The sequence below is a fragment of the Thalia democratica genome, chromosome 9, assembly GCF_965202585.1.
Source record: "Thalia democratica chromosome 9, ktThaDemo2.hap1.1, whole genome shotgun sequence".
Classification (NCBI taxonomy): Eukaryota; Metazoa; Chordata; class Thaliacea; order Salpida; family Salpidae; genus Thalia; species Thalia democratica.
Window position 1 is genome coordinate 2,535,996 of NC_139173.1, and position 18,130 is coordinate 2,554,125.

The 18,130-nt window shown below is 26.2% G+C and overlaps 1 pseudogene; it reads left to right on the plus strand.

Annotated features, from left to right (window-relative positions):
* The window catches only part of LOC145844312 (uncharacterized), a 30,846-nt pseudogene extending 18,362 nt beyond the window's left edge, over positions 1–12,484 (plus strand).
* Positions 12,485–18,130: the final 5,646 nt, after the last annotated feature.

Sequence of the window (18,130 nt, forward strand, 5' to 3'; positions counted from 1 at the left end):
AAAATTAACTTTTAGCTAAATAAATTTATTGTGTAAATGTTAATTTCTTTAAATTTAAGACATAAAGTTGATAAATAATTCTTAAGGTTTATTTTAATTCTTATAAAAAAGCCATTTCTCACTGGATCTTACCACGCTATTAATATTTAGCAAGGTAAAATTTTTTACATGAAATCGGATAATAATTAAAATAATTAAATTGCACGTTTATTAGTGCATTTAGCTTTAGTTTTTTAGTATTAAGATAAAGTTATTAATCTAAAATAAACAAGTTGTATAACAATATATGTAATGATTAGTAATTATCTTATTAAATACAAATTTATATAATAATACGAATAAAATGGTAACAGAATAAAAAGTGCTTATTTATCATTTTTAGGCCTAGATAGTAATTAACTTTAGTATTTGGTATTTTGTAGATACTTTTCATTTCAAAGAATGTTGTTAAGAAGATATATTAAACTTTTAATTTATAAAAAAAATACTTAGCTTGGATATATTTTACTGTTTAGTTTTTCAGAGCTAAAAAAATATTCTTCATGTTTTCTTTTAGTTTTTGTTGTTTCGTAATCGAATTGCGGTTATGGAAAAACATGTAACTGTTAAAATCAACTTCATAAAAAATTCTTGTGATGTTTGTAAGAAAACGTTCAATTTCAAGTCACATTTGAACAAACACTGCAAAACCGTTTGAATGCGATGGTGGTGAAAAAGGTTTTGCTAAAAAGGGTGATTTAAAAAAATACTTGTTAGTACATAGTGTTAAAAAACATTTTCAATGTCATGTTTGTCTTAAGAATTTTGCTCGAAATGGTGACTTAAAAAGGCATTTTGTAACTTATACAAAAGAAAAAGCATTTAAATGTGAACTAAGTAAAAATCATTTGCTGTAAAAAGTAGTGTTAAGGCTCACATGTTAGTTCATAATGGAAAAAAAGACTTCCAATGTAAAATTGGTGAAAAATATTTTTCTCTAAAAAACAACTTATACAGACATTTTGTCACTCATAGAAAGGAAAATTTTTACTAAAATACGAAAATTTAGTTTAATTTACGACACTAAAACATAAAACGTTATAAAGTTTTCAAGAAATAATTAGTACAGAAAAATTATTGAATTTTATGTAAAACAAAATAAGCGTTTTGCAAAAATAAACTATACGATAAAATTGTAAACTAGCATTATAACATTTTTTATTGTTGAAGAAATTCAATTAAAAAAAAAGTATAACTTAAAATTTATTTTACTAAATGTCGAATTCGTTAAACAATAAGCGTATTTGAACGTGCCGAATTCTTTTCTAAGCTTTATAAAGTGGTCGTTTATGGATTTAAAAGATGGAAGTTAATGATTATATATGTTCAAATAGTACGACACCTTCAATATTGATTAGTATTTATTCAATAAATTTATATTTGTAATGAAAATAACAAAAAGCTATTTAATTATTCTTTGGTTTAGTAAAATATAAATGAAATTCAGTTACTCAGCTCGAATGTTTATCTAACTTATTTATAGTTTTTTTGAACTAGAAAAAAAAGTTTCGTTTATTTTTTTGTACTTTTATAACTTCATCATGAACATTAATAATAATAGAAGTACTAGATTTAAGAATTTTTTTGTTTGTAAAAATCTTTATAATAAATCACAGCTGATTGAACAAAAATGGTTAATTCAAATCATTTAATTATGGTGTTTTTAAATTGATATATTTATATTAAAACTAAAAAAACTAAAATAATTAGTAGCCTCGTTTATACTCTAATATCAACTTGCATTTTCAAATAATAGTTTTTAAGAATTGTTTTTAAATTTTAATCATTAAAATTATCTTCTATCTGCTTTCTATAAAACTTGTTTATTTAAGACATTAAAATTTATAAACAAAATATATTAAGACTAAATCAGTTAAAAAAATATATCAAAATTTACTTGATAAGTTTGATGATAATTTTCTAGAAAACAAGTTTTTTGAATAAAACAGTTTTGCTTTAAGTTATTATTATTTTGTAAACTTATTGTGAACATGGAAAATAATGAAGCTGTTACAGATAGTTTGAAGAAATTTTCTTGTGATATTTGTAAAACAACTTTCAAATATAAACCACATCTTATTGCACACTACAAGATTCATTCAGGAGTCAAACCATTTAAATGTGATGTATGTGAAAAGAGTTTTGTTCGAAAAGGTAATTTGAAACAACATATGTTAGTTCATAGTGGTAAAAAAGACTTCCAATGTTATGTTTGTGGTAAAAATTTTTCTCGAAAGAGCAACTTAAACATGCATTTTGTAACTCATACAAAAGATAAAGCATTTAAATGTGAACTGTGTGACAAATATTTTAGTCAAAAATGTCATGTGGAAACACATATGTTTGTTCATACTGGAATAAAAGATTTTCAATGTAAAGTTTGTGAAAAGAAGTTTGCTCGAAAATGTAATTTGAAATCTCATATGTTGTCTCATACTAAAGTTAAAAATCACGAATGTAATATTTGCAGGAAGAAATTTTCACGGAAAGTTGATTTAGTCAATCATTTTAGAATTCATTTAGGAGAGAATCCTTATGGTTGTGCAGAATGTGGAAAATGGTTTACTTACTCATCTAGTAGAAGTTATCATATACGTACTCATCATAAGAAACTAACTAAGGTAGAACAATCAGAACTGAAGTGTAAAATATACAGAAGCATTGTTTACGACTACTTGATATAAATAAAAGTTCAAGTACTAAATACTTTTAAACTTATTATAACAGTGTCTCAACTTTAAAACAAGATCAATTGCTTTATATAACTGGTAAATCCATTTTGAAAGTAATTAAAGCACTTATTTACATAATATAGGTCTTTTGTATCTTAGTTATTATATATTTCAGTTATATTAATATTATAACAAAGGATCTAAATAAACTGTCTGTAGTTATTAACTTTTAAAAACCTTTAAATTTATGGATTATATTTTAGTTTTAATTATTAATTTTAAACTTTTTTACTATATATGTATATAATACACGTTTTAAGAATTATTCATGACAATTAATTAAAATGTTTCTGTATATACGATATGATAAAAAAGATTGAAAATTGAAGCGTTTATTAAACGTGTTAATTTCAAATCGTAAACTACTTACTAAACAATAAATAAGCAGTTGTCGGATTTGACCGAATTTTAACATAAATCACATCTTAATAAGCGGTTCAATTTTTAAATTTAATAACAACCTCGATTTGTTTAGCATTATGAAACTTAAATTTTTCGTAACATAAATTTGCAATTTCAACAAGGTAATTTTTAAGACAATATATTTTAGTTTTCATCGTTAAACTTATTATAAACCTGCTTTTTATGATTTTTTGTTAATATTATAATAATTAAACACTTATTATTTATATTCATTTAATAAGTTGGGAGATTGTTTTTCAAAAGTTAGCAATTTTTTTATAAATTGAATTTTTTGTAGTTATTGTCATTTTGTAAACTTTTTGGCAACATGGAAAATAAAGAAGCTGTTCTAAGTAATTCGAAGAACATTTCTTGTGATGTTTGTAAGAAAACATTTAAATATAAGTCCTATCTTATTAGACACAACAAGATTCATTCAGGAGTCAAACCGTTTAAATGTGATGAATGTGAAAAGAGTTTTGCTCAAAAACATCATTTGAAACAGCATATGTTGGTACATAGTGGTAAAGGAGACTTTCAATGAATAGTTTGTCTAAAACAATTTTCTCAAAAGGGCAAACTAAACAGACATTTTGTAGCTCATACAAAAGAAAAAGCATTTAAATGTGAACTGTGTGACAAATGTTTTACTCAAAAATGTCATATTAAAACTCACATGTTAGTTCATACTGGAAAAAAGGATTTTCAGTGTGAAGTTTGTGAAAAGAAATTTGCTCGAAAACATCATTTAAAAAGTCACATGCTGTCACATACTAAAGTGAAAGCTCACGAATGTGATATTTGTAAAAAGACGTTTTCACAGAAAAGTAATTTGGTTGATCACTTTAGAATTCATTTAGGAAAGAAACCTTACGGTTGTGCAGAATGTAGTAAATGGTTTACTCAAAGTTCTAATCGATGTCAGCATATACGTACTCATCACAAGGAACTAACAAAGGAAAAACAATCTGAACTGAAGTGTAAAATATATAGGAGCATTGTTTATGACTACCTAGAAAAGTAAAAGTTTTAAATACTAAATACTTATAACTTATCAGAACAATATCTAAGTTTTAAAACAAGTTATACATTTTTTTTACCAGTTAATCTTTTTTATAAATAGTTTATGCACGTTTTTATATAACATGTGTCTTTTTATCATAGTTGAAATATATGTTAGTTGTAATAATAACTTTAGAAGTGTCTAAACAAGTTATCGGTAGTTATAGCTTTATTTAAAAGTCTAAATTATGAAAATGTTATTTAGTTTTGATTATTAATTGTCTTAAAATTTTTATAATTTGTTTATATGTAAAAAGTTCAAGACTTAAATATGATAAAAGAATATAAGTTGAGCTTTGATTGTATTTTAATATACGTTTTATTTAGTACCATAACCTATTCATTAGAATCGTACATTTTTTGTTATCTGCTTAAAATTTAATTTGTCTTAAAATAAAGTAAATTTGGTATTTAACTGCAATGTATACAATACTTTTGTGTATATAAACGTTTATCCTTAAACTTCTAATTTGCTATGATTTATATGAGCGTAACTTCAAATATACAATTATGTTGATCTCACAACTATCGTGTTTGTTTGAATAAAACAATTAAATTTGTTATATTTGTTGTTAAAGATCATTGCCAGAAAATTTTATATAGATGTACAAACACACCAGTGTAATTTTTGATTTCAGTTGATTTGAAGTTAAAAAAACATGAAAAGTGTTGTTTTAAAAATTAGATAAAATAAAAATGAAATTTGTTCTTTAAATTTAACTTTTTATACTTAATTTAATTTAACGTAACTGATCTATTGATGTTAAAAGCACTTTGTACCGCACGATTTCTTTTGTTTTATGGTTTTTAAAAAGAATATATTTTGAACCTAAAAATAAAAATGACATCTTAAATAAACGTTAACTTTTTTTTGTAAAGGTTTGTTTTGCGGAGCTGCCGCAAAGACAATTTACATCTTTTTACTTGAAGGAATTAACATTTTATTAAGTGCATATAAATCGGTGATTGAATTTGTTTGACATACGGTTTATCTCCCGTCAAAAAACAAAAATATACTTATATTGAAGTTTTACGTCGTCTAGTAGAGTTCGAACTTATCAAATAAATTTTAATTTCTGTTTACAAACACTATTTAAACGAAGGAATTGCTGCAAATTCCTTGATATAATTCCTTCGCTAATTTTTTATTCATTATCTTTAACTCTGTTTTATATATTTTTTAAGCAGTAATTAATTTTCTTTGTATTAGTTTTTATAATAAACTTAATTTTCTTTGTAAGTGTATGACGGAAACATTAAAGTTTTTTATTTATTATTTAGGATTATAAGAGGTTGATAAAAAACTTGTAGTTACAAGTAATTTGTGTCGTACTTACAAGAATATTAAAACCCTCTTAATGTTTGTATTTTGTAACTACATCATTTTGAAAGCTACTCGTAAATAAGGCACTCAGATTAGCTTGATTTTATGGTGACACGTATTTTAGAGCACGTTATACTTTACTACATAAAAACACCCGTGTTTACATTTAAAATCACGAAGTGTCCGTTATGAAACTAAACTAATTTGCTCATCTTTAAGCAGTCAACATAAGTAATACACACCATCATCAATGATAATCTTAATAATTCAAACAAGGGTTAAGAATAACGCTGATTTTTTATTCAAACGCTATTCAACAGCAGTTAAAGTAGGCAAGCCAAGTTCAGCAGTTAACAAAGGAAGAAATTAAAGAAGATTGCAAAACGAAATTCAAAAGATGAGTATCAGATTTTATCAGTCTAGATCACCACATTACCAATGTTAGATGAACATGAACCTTTTAATGAGCTTAAGTGTTTGGAGAGCAATTTAAATAATGTAGTTAACCTTTTACCCTATAAACACACCCGTATGTTTATAGTAGGGTTTACATCATACGTCTTAATGGCAAGATTCGTTTTATAATACCGTGTTGTAAAAAGTTTTTTTTTTTTGTTGGCTTTTTGACCCACCCAAATGCTGTTAAATGTTTTTTTTCAGTACCAAGCCCTTTTTTCTGCAATTTTAAGATGTCTTTCTCTCTCTTCTCTCAAATATATTGTAAAAAGTAAAGGACTCCAAGTTCAAATTTTCGAGTTTGGCTTGTGGGCTGGCTTGTTGATTTTGGTTTTTGCTTTGTTTGTTTCGACTTTGCCTTCACTTTAGCTTTGTTATTTTCTGAGTTTTTTATCACCATCGTTACTAACGTGACAGTACACATTGTAATGAACTTTGATTGTTAAGCCGAAGTATTTTATTTTGTATTAACCTGCTAGTACAGTTTGTTGTATTATTTCGCACATTCGTTCATTATAAATACATTCTAAACTTATAGACTCGAATTAAATTATACAAGTAGGTTAATTTTTTTTAAACTTTTTGAACTTACTTCCATAAACAGTACTTTAGGTTCATTCAGCACTTAAAGCCTATTAGAATAATAGAACAAGTTCAATTTACACTTTCAAATATCGAGATCAGACTAACACTAGTGAAGGATATCGATACAATAGCGCGTTATAGTCAGTAACTGCCAGGCCCGCGTTACATATATAACCAAGCATATCCTTCGATCACTTTATTATAAAAGTAACAATCTGTTAATGTATAAGAAGAAGTGCTTTTGATTATGAAAAGTAAAATAAAAATCAGTATTAACGTTCATTATTATTACACCAGGTAATCATAAACAATGCGTCTATATATTATACATTTTAATTCTGACTGCTGCTTAGTCAGTTTCTTATGAACATTATGTATATGATAATGTACAGTATATAAACATAATGGTTTAAACTTAACCTTAAAAAACATGAATGTTCTTAATTTAATTCGAAAGTTGTTGCACAGTTTGTAAAGCTATATTTAAAGTAAAACAGTATGTTTCAAAGTAGTATTAAGATAAACTTAAACAATATAATGATCGTTTTAACTATTTGTAAATTACAATTACAGAAGACAATAGTTTTTAGATTACAGTGTAGAAATTGTAATTAAACATTTTGGAGTAAAATTTAGGCTCTACTAAACTTGAATAAAATTTTAATATGATATTTTTACTTACCACAATTAATGCTGTAACAAATTAAAAACTTTAGAAATGATTATATTCATTTTAAGTATTAAACATTAAAAACAATTTAATTTTTTAAACAATATCGTGTCGGACCAATAAGTAGACAAATAGTCATTATACACTATAATACAAATATTGTTCTCAAATTTTGTAAAAAGACTTCAAACTTTAATTTTATTAGTAACTTATTTATTTTTTGTGTAACACAATTTGTTCAATTTGAAAATCTTACACAAAACTTTAAATAATAACACATAAAAACAAAAGTTAATAAAACAAAAAGTGAATTTTCGACTTTATTTTTTATTATTTCAAAGTTATATCAAAATATCGAAAATTTTCCAGATAGATGCTGAAATTCATTTGTTTTTAATAAATATGTAAAAATACTTTAAAAGTTTATATAGTATATAAAGTATGTAAATTAAACTTTTGCTAAACGCGAACCGTTTATAGAAACAAATTTTAACTTAATTATAATTTTCTTATGTTAATTGTTATAGTTAAACTATAAAAAAATTTACAATAGATTAAACTGCACTACTAACATTCTGTTATTTTGAAAATTTATTGTTCACATACGTACCGACTAAACTAAAATAATACTTAATCACTAGAAGAGTTAATTAGATATTGATTTTATTTATATATACACAGTTCTTACCTACTTATAAAAAGTTAAAATTAAGAAACTAAAATTAAAATTAAGTTTGCAATTAGATAATATGACTTAGGTTTTCTTTATACAAATACATCTTCATAAATACTTTTATATAATTATTAAGAGTACAGTCTTATTGTAGTGAACATTATTTTATTCTTTACCTGCTGGTTTCACAATGGTTTAGTTCTACATAACTAATATTACACCAGGTAATCATAAACAATGCTTCTATATATTTTACACTTCAGTTCTGCTTGTTGTTCCTTCGTTAATTCCTTATGATGAATACGAATATGCTGACATCGACTAAAACTATGAGTAAACCATTTACCGCATTCTGCGCAACCATAAGGTTTTTCTCCTAAATGAATTCTAAAATGCTTAACTAATCCACTTCTATGTGAAAATTTCTTCTTGCAAATATCACATTCATGAGCTTTAACTTTAGTATGTGATAACATGTGTCTTTTCAAAATACATTTTTGAGCAAACTTCTTATCACAAACTTCACATTGAAAATCTTTTTTTCTACTATGAATTAACATACGAGTTTTGACACTACTTTTTTGAGTAAAAGATTTGTCACAAATTTCACAATTAAATAATTTCTCCTTTGTATGTGAAACAAAATGCTTTTTTAAATTTTTTTTTTGAGTAAATTCTTTTTTACAAACATAACATTGAAAGTCTTTTTTACCACTATGTATTAAGATGTGTCTTGTTAAACCACCTTTTTGACTAAAACCCTTTTCACATACATCACATTTAAATGGTTTGACTCCTGAATGAATTCTGTTGTGTGTTATCAGCTGTGACTTGTATTTGAATTTTTTCTTGCAAAAATCACAAGAAATATCCTTCGAATTGTTTATAATGGAATAATATTTTTCCATGTTCAAAAGAATTTACAAATCTACAGTACCTAAAAGAAACAACAATAGTATTAGTTAACATTAGAAAATTGAATATTACCTAAATTTAAAAAAAACTAATCTATGTATCTGAATTCAGTTAGTTTTACAAATATTCATTTAAATCACGGTCAATTATTTTCAAGTCAATTAATTTTCAAAAAAACATGAAATAAAAGTTTAAAAGTTTTGCAATGGTTAGTAAGTATTTATATCAAATTTATAACTATATCTAATTCAGTTTAAAACAAATTTAAATTAATTAAGTTAAAACTTATCAATACAGAATTGTCATATGATTGTAGTATGTAATCACCTATTTTTAAATGTCTTAAAAGATAATTTTATCCAGCCTTGTAACGGACATACTTGTATTGGAGTATGTAACTTGTAATTAAACAATTTTATTTAAAGAAGTCAACGTTCATGAAAAAAACTATTTTGAGTTTCTATCTTACTTTTTCTATAAAAAGTTTAAAACAATTAATAATGACAAACCTTATATCGCCTGAAAATGTCAAGACATTACAACCGTAAGTAATACTCGATAACCGAAAGATTTTATCTTAGACCGAACTTTTTTTCAATCAATCAATTAATTTTTGTCAATCAATAAATTGCAATAACCATTTCATGGTTTTTTTTCTAAGACAAATTTCTGTAAAACGTGTATCTGCTCTTACATAAACGTTTTTAATTTTGCTTTACAATGTTATGGTCCAATTATTTTACATTATACCATTCAACTTTTTAACATGCAATAAGTTAAAAAAAAAATTATTTATTTAAAAAAGAGATAAAAAAACTTTTTTATTTACATCTTCTCTTTAGCTTAACTAAAGTTATAAAAACTAATCACTAACTAATAAAACGTTTGAAAAGTTTTTTTTATTATTCTTAGCAATCATTAGGTTTTAAACAACTTTTACCTATATTTATATTTTTATTTGACTTTTTAACTTAGTCTTTTAGGATTTTCTTCAGTTTTTAAACATTTGTCAATCGACATGCAAGTTGTAAAAATTATTGTTACCACAATTAATATCATTTAAATTCAATTGATGTTATTTGAAACTTAAGTTTATGCATAATTTTGCTAGTTTGTAATTTACAAACAAAAGTGACATTAAAAATTAATAAATAAATTGATATATTTAATATCATTGTATTAATAAACTAATTTAATACTAATAATGTTTAACAAAATATCAAATAAAAGAAGTGCATTTATTTAACATATTTTACTATATATTTTTTTTGACCTGATATGTCACCGCTCGTCAATATTTTTAGTTAAATAACGTAAAATTTAGTTAATTTCGTTAAAAACAATTTACTTTCTTTTAAATATTTGTATAACATATGGTTTTTTTTTCAAGTATATTACTTTTTTTTATTTAGTAGATATGAATATTTTATCATTGTAAAAAAATTATGTAACTACAAGAGTTTTAAACATTTTAAAGCTTAAAAGAGCAATTTTGTTTCCTCTATATTCGTTTATTAATTTTTTTTATTAGGAAAACCATAAAGTTAAAACAATTCTAATTTCTATAATTTGAATAACTATTTTCAATTAGTTCCATATTTCTTTATTAATTTTGATTTTAAATTATCTAGGAAACCAACCTAGAACCGGCCCAAACAATTTATATATAAAGTTATTAAACGTATGTGGAGTTAGTTAAAAAAATGTTATTCAACTTTTAAAATATTTTAACTTTTTTGTCCGTGATTGGTAGTGTCAACATAAACTAAAGGTAAATTCATGATGTTGTTTTTTATTTGAATTAATGTATTAAAAATTTTAATTACAAAAAGTGTAAATTTTGAGTATGAATTAGTCTAAATTTAAATCACCATACAACAAATAGATGCAGAAGTAACGACAAGTTTGTTTATACAGAAAAGTAATTTTTATTTACTTCTTTGAATTTGTTAAACTAGTTTTGTTTCTAACTATGATATCATTAAAAACCATAGGTACAATTTTAAGAAAATTAAGTAGGAATTTGAAGAGATATTTTCTTATACCAAAACAGTATTATATACCATTTGCAACTTAATATCAATAGATAATTCATTTTGTTTTTTATATTTTATTACACAAAACTTTTCAAAACCACACAAGATTTCTTTATCAAGTGATAAATTTTAAATGAAATTTAAAAAATTTTTGTAAAGTGAATAGCTTAAAAAATAACTTTAAATTATGACGTATGAATAAATTAAAATAAATACAAAAATTAGAGATTCAGTAATAAAAACTAAAGGTATGTTGATTAATAGATTGTTAATAATTTTGTTTTACCATTTAATGCTACTTGCGTATTTAAGTTAGGTCGCTCTGCCTCAATCAATATTGATTCCAGGCTGTAGAGTTCGCTTTTTTTACATCGTTTTAAAACTTTAAAATTCTGAACAATGTTAGAGTTTTGACAGAATGTGCAATTAAATAGATGTTCAAATATTGCGCTGTTTTTATCTGTTCCGCAGTGGTCTGTAATTCGTTGGAATATTTGCCGTGATGTTTCTCCAATGTAAGAGATGCTCTGATCTGCAGAGCAGGTATATTTATAAATAACATTTGCGTCAAATACTTCCGAGCATTTACTTTTGTTGCTGAAGTAGTCAGAAACCTTTTTGCTGGTGTAAGCCGGTTTAATATTAATGTTGTGTTTTTGAAATATGGATGCTATTCGTTTTTGGAATCTTATTGAACAACTACCAACGTAAACTGTAGTGAAATAAGCGTAGTTTTCGGTTTCTGTTTTCTTTTCATTTTTTGTGTTAATATTTTCATTTTGTTTAAATGTTGAATAGTCGATTATGTGAGCTTCAAGAAATTTGTTGATTTTGGACTCTATAAGGTTTATTGGATACTGATTCTTGAGTAATAATTTTTTAATTTTTGTAAGTTCATCTTTAAAAGCGGTAAAATTTGAGCATATATTAAGCGCTCTGTTTAGATAAATTAATATATGCTCAAATTTTACCGCTTTTAAAGATGAACTTACAAAAATTATGAACTTATTATCATTTAAAATTTATCACTTGACAAAAAATTCTTGTATGGTTTTGAAAAGCTTGTAAATTTTTTTTTCAAATATAAGTCACAGCTTGTTATACACAACATAACTCATTCAGGAGTCAAACCATTTAAATGTGATGAGTGTATTGTTACCCAGACTAGGAGCCTCATTGGTTTCCTTCGAAAATGCCTCGGTTTCAGTCTCAACAATCTCATCGGATTCCAGGTTAGCAATAGTATCGGAACAACTTATTTCGGTGCGCGACCGAGTTCTGGTCACCTTCAGGACTAATGCCTTTTTTAAGGGTTTTAAGGACATAATTATATAATTATTTAACTAAATATAATGAAACTAAATAATGTTGGTTTATTATGTACAAATACGCAATGACAGCTCACAATAAGTATAGACACTTAATGTTAACAAATAGAAGGAAAACGTGCTCCGGATTCCCCCCTTGACGTGTCACTGGTCTCCGGTCGCTCAGCTTCTGGCACTCGACGTTGGTCCGTCTCGTTTGCAGAATCTTGCTAAACGTTGCGTGGTCTGTTTTCCTTTCCTTTCCGTAATCGGAGCGTGGTGATAAAATACGATATTAAATAGGCACGATGATATAAATATGTATAAATATTACAATACAAGTACAATAGTGAATAAATGCGGTGATATAAATATATATAAAAATTACAATGCAAATACAATAGTGAGTATATATGATAATATGAATATATATAAACAATACGATAGAATTAAACAGTATGAAAACAACTTGTTCGTAGAAGTGTAGCTAAGGTTGACGCCCAGTCTGTGTGGGTTTACTTGCTGAGATGGATGTTCACTTTAATCTGATTGAACGCTGTGACTCAATCGTGGAGTCCAACTTAGAGTATTTGATGACAGAGTACTTCCAGTACTTAAATTCTCGATGCCACAGAATGCGTGGGCTTCTTCGATTAGGTGGTTGTTGAAATCTTCTTGCTTGAAGATTGACGATGTTATTTCTTTTGCGGAGCAGAGTGTCGCTTCGTGCTTGTTTCGAGGTGGATTGCCTGCTTCATGCTCTGATCGGGCGTATTTATAGATTTTGAATTCTTTTTCTAGAATTTTCCATAAATCACGCGATCTCTCATTTGATTCTCTCATTTTCCTGGACTTTGGACTGTAGATCACTTGATCTCTTATTTTGTTCTCTCATTTTCCCTTAGCCACACCCATAAACAAGCAATTTCCAGTTGAATCAAGAAATCAAAGACAACAATCATTTTAACTAGCACTTATTTTGTTTGTGAAAAATAGTTTTTTCTTTGGAAATCAGTTTTACTATATTTATTCATTGTTTTTTTTTAAAGAAAAATATAATATCAAGTGAAAAACATTAATTCCTTTAAATTATAAAAATTTGGACACAAGGCAAAATAAGATTTTGCACAAGTGTCCTACATATCGACTTATGTCCAAAAAAAAAAATTTTTCTTTTTTTGTTTTTTTTACTAAAAAAATTTTATTAACTTGTAAAAAAAAAACTTATGAGAAAAAAATATTATTAAGGGGACGAAAATGAACTTAAAATATCTAAGTGTAAAATAACTTTTGAAAGAAAAGAATAATAAAAAATTAGAGCGGGTTTATCATGCTTGAAAAAAAAAAAATGTTCAAATTAATAACTTTAATCTTTCTAAAAAAAATGACACATTAGCAAGTTGTCGGAGGATTGAGATGATAAATGCAAATAAATTTAGAGTACAAATAACAATTTTAACAATGTTTTTTATTTTTCTATTTTCTTTAGTTAAGAAATATCAATAGGTAACGGAAAAATGTATTATTAGAAAATCAAAGATTTACTGTAGAAACAAAACAGGTTTACAATGAAAAATTTTAAACATTGAAGGAGAGAAGAAAATTGAGTTTAACTTATAACTAATTCAAATGGTGTACTTATTCAAACATTCAAAAAAATAATTAATTCGATAAGTATACAACGTTGTCATATTAAAATTTTGTATTTCAAAAGAATTACTCGGATAGATCTCGGCAATAAAATGTGTAAAGGTATCAACTCAAATAAACGTGTTAATAATATATTTGAATTCTGGATTGCTTAAGGTTAAAAGTGGGAGCAAATCAATGTTATTATTATTTTATTACTTGGAGATATTGTAGTTTATAAGGTCAAAGGTACACAAAAAAATCAGAAAAATAAATAATAATAATAATAAAAAATAAACACACATATATAGACAAATAAGTTGTTAACAAGTTGTTTTTTTTTTCTTTTTTTATATATTTTTGTTTATAAATTTTTATTTTATATTTTTTTTTTTTTTTTTAATTCATTTTTTATTTTTAATTTTTTTATTTATTTTTTTTTTTTTTCTTATTTTATCAAAACGAAACAAAAATACTTGGGAAGAAACAAAAAAATGTTAATATTTTATGACTATTATAATTAAAAAAATTCTTTTATTTAGCATTAAGTTCAAATACCTTTCCTTTAAAAGTCGCCCTCATACACTTCTTCAAAAACGTTATCTCCCAGTCTTTCGGCCTCTAACATGATGTCGATGAGGATTGTGAGCAACTCAGGATCCAGCATCCTTTCGTCATCCCGCAAACGATGCCAGTTCTGTTCAATAATTGGCACTGGTGGAGCTATCAGTGGAGCTTCCCTCTCTTCGACGTATTTGTTTTCGTCGTCACTTTCATAACCTAGGTCGCTAGCTCTTTCAAACTCTTCTTCTTGTTGAATGGGACGAAATAAGTTTTCGACCATTTAATGATCTAATTCAGGTAACTCTTCGTCCAACAGAAAATCAAGATTTTCTACTTGTAAAAAATTCATCCTTATTTAAATTTTCTAATGACTGTTGACAGTTCAAATGCTTTTTTTTGTTACGGATTTTTTATAGTTACAGTAACAAAAAGAAAACAAAAATAAATATAATTATCAATGATTCATAAATGTAGTAAGGATTGGTACTAAACTTGTTTTATTGTAAAAAGAAAAAAAAATAATTTTTGGCTATCTTTTCCTTTTTATCTAGACTTATGCAGAAAAATGAGAAAGAGGTCCTTCAGGTCAAGGATGGCAAAGAGAGTGTTTAGAATAGAAAGATTGTTTTGTATAATTTTTTTCTTTTTTTATTGATATACCAAATAAAGACAAGAAAATAGAATAAAAGTAGCAAGCTTTTACATTAATCAATAGAATTTGAAGAAGGAGAAGAAGAGAAAAAAAATTAAGTATGAGCTACAAATTATAATGTCATTAACTCTGGTTTTCATTTTTATTATTTTTTGTTTTTGTTCTGGTACTCTTAATAATAGCTTTAAGTGTAAATCCACAAAAGATATACGTTATTAAGAGAGTAGTTAGAAAGGTGATTGTTAAAGATCCAAATAGAGCAATTTTTTTTATTATGTTAGAAATTTTGGGGCGGAAGAATTGTTTAATTTCTTTAATGAAGGACAGATGTTCATTTTTATTCATAGGGACAGTCAAATATTTATTTAACAGCTCCTTGTTTACCCCATTAGCTATAAGATGCTCAGAAGTGATTCCCAGTATGCTTTGCAGCATATGGTTCATGGAACCCAAATTATTTGGATCTGACGCAGTCGATAATTCACTTAAAAGTATTCCTGTATCATAGTCTATGGAATCAGGAATAACAGAAGTAGGATGAAGCCCTAATTTATTTATCTCAGGCAGTTCATTTAAGAGAGACCCATTTTTAAACGCTATCGCGATTCCCTCTATTACAAATATGGTTACTTGTTCAGTTAAATGAGAGGTTAAGCCTTTGAGACCCCATCTTAATTAGCCCTCCGAAGTGTATTGTGCGATTTTTGACTCGTTTGCGAAATGAATCCTAAATAGAGGCCTTGGAGACATTTCATCGCCGATACGTAGAGTTGGTACTAAGGTTGCGTTCACTTTGGTGCACGCGATTTGTGCAAGTAACTCACCTATCATGGTTGCCTTAACTTTCCTGCCCAGAATGAGACTCAAAGTCTCACTGGGTTTGCGATATTGGGTGTTGCGCAAGTTGGTTATTGAGATTTCACCCAATTTGCACAGCACACTTGAGAACTCTTGGGCGAGCTTTTCTATGGCTGAATTTGTTTTAACGGCCAAAGATTTAATAGCTTGACTTAATATATTGTCTCGTGCACTTATATTATTATATTGGTTTAGCTTTATTTTTAAGTTATCATCTACTAGCGTTGAAATATTTGAAAATCTAAGAGCAAAATTTGTGGGTGTACACCTTATTTGTTTATTTTCATCGACTTCTCTAATGCATTTGTGTACATATTCAGGGCAAGGTATTAACCTATGAAACGCAAGGTCGAGTTCAGGAACCTGGTAAAGGTTTCCATTTTTCAGGTTGTATTTAAGTAAAGATAACCCTTTATATGGTTTCCAAGTTTTACATTTATTCTCAAAAGGAGTAAATAAGAATGTGTCAGTCTTGGAAATACATACCCCCTTTAAAATATTACATTCTAAGTCTGAAGTGGTAAAATGGCTAACTGTTAGGGTTTGTTTATTAAAGATTAAAGTTGTTTTCAAAGTTTGTGCGTTTCTAACTTTCTCAGTCACTCCTTGAAGATAATAAAAAATATTTTGTTTTTTATTCAGTTTAACATAAGTATGAGGAGTTATTGAATGTTTAAATAGATCCCCAAGAATTGGGTCAGTTCTTTGCTTGACCCACCTTACACAGCGATCGCTTGCGACTGAAAAAGACCTTTTATTTATCAATGTAGAAGTTTTTGTGAAAGTCCACCACATTACGTTTTCGTACGTGGACACAACCTCTCTACACGCTATTGCGTTTATGTGTATTATCAAATCTGCTGGCGGGTATATATTAATATCTTTAATTATTTGGTAAGTTGTGTCCGGTTCAGCGCATCCTCCGATAGAAGGAGTTATAAAGTAAGTTTTTACAATGTGCTGATCGAAGCATATGTCTACGTTTTGAAATCTTAGGTCTAAGATTGTTTTGTTAGATTGACAAAAACGTTGTCTCCAAGAAAGAAAAGACAGGCAAACAGACTTATATTGAGAAAGAATAACTTCATAATTATTAAAAGCTAAATCTGGAAAATATTAGTTTGTTATTAGTTTTGTTAATAATGTTTTTAGGCGATATGTGGCAAGGCAATTATGTGTATAGTGTATTTGTATATTTACATGTATAATCAACAAAATGTACGGCATAACGCCGAATATTAGTTCTTTTTATTGTTTATTTAATAGTGATGATGACTGAAGATTGCTAAAATGAATTAAGTGGATAGATTACACATGCATTTTGAATGTTGTTCTGAAATGTATTGTTCAGGAATTACATAAACAAAATTACTTAACTTATAGTTAATTTAGTTTGGTTTGATTAACTTGGTAGTAATTCTGGGATATCGTCTGATATTATGCGTATTTTGTTTGGTTAGTGTTTAAAGTATTTACTACAAGGTTTTATATTTATTATTGTATATTTTTAGATATCTTTATTTTTGATATTTAATTATGTATTACTAATTTGATAATTTTTTTATTTTTATTTACTTAATTCCACAATTATTACTATTAAGTTTCTTTTTTAGGGTGTATAAATATATATAATTCATGTTTTAAGTATTGTTTTTTTTATGAAGATGGGACAATTGATTGGTGGAAAGCGAAAAGAAAAAAGTTGTAGAGTAAATTAAAATTCAAATAGTCAGTGGAAATATTTAATGTCAGTTATAATCTGTGTTTGATAAACAAAGTGAAAAGAAAAAAAGGAAGACAAAAAGTAATAATGCATACTTCTAATAACGAAAATTAAAATAACATACATCTGGCAACTAATTTGATTATGATTAACACAACTATTAATTCAATTCTCGAAAAAAAATAAACACAGAATTATTTTTACAGAAATAAACTTTTATTTCTTTTAAAAAAATTTTTAACAAACTAAAAAGCAAAAACACATAATCTAGACTTACAACTTTTAGATTGAGTTACATATGCTAATGAAAGCTGTTCTAAATGAATACAAATCTGAAATAAATCTTGTTTCAGTGAATGAAAGTTATAACTCGAAAAAAAAAAAAAAAGATAAGAAACGTTTACCAATTTGTTCACAAGTGCTATTAAGTTTTATTGTAGAATTAACGATAGTAACAAAGCGTTAAAGGGAGTCTTTAAGCCCTTCTGATTTGATTGACACGT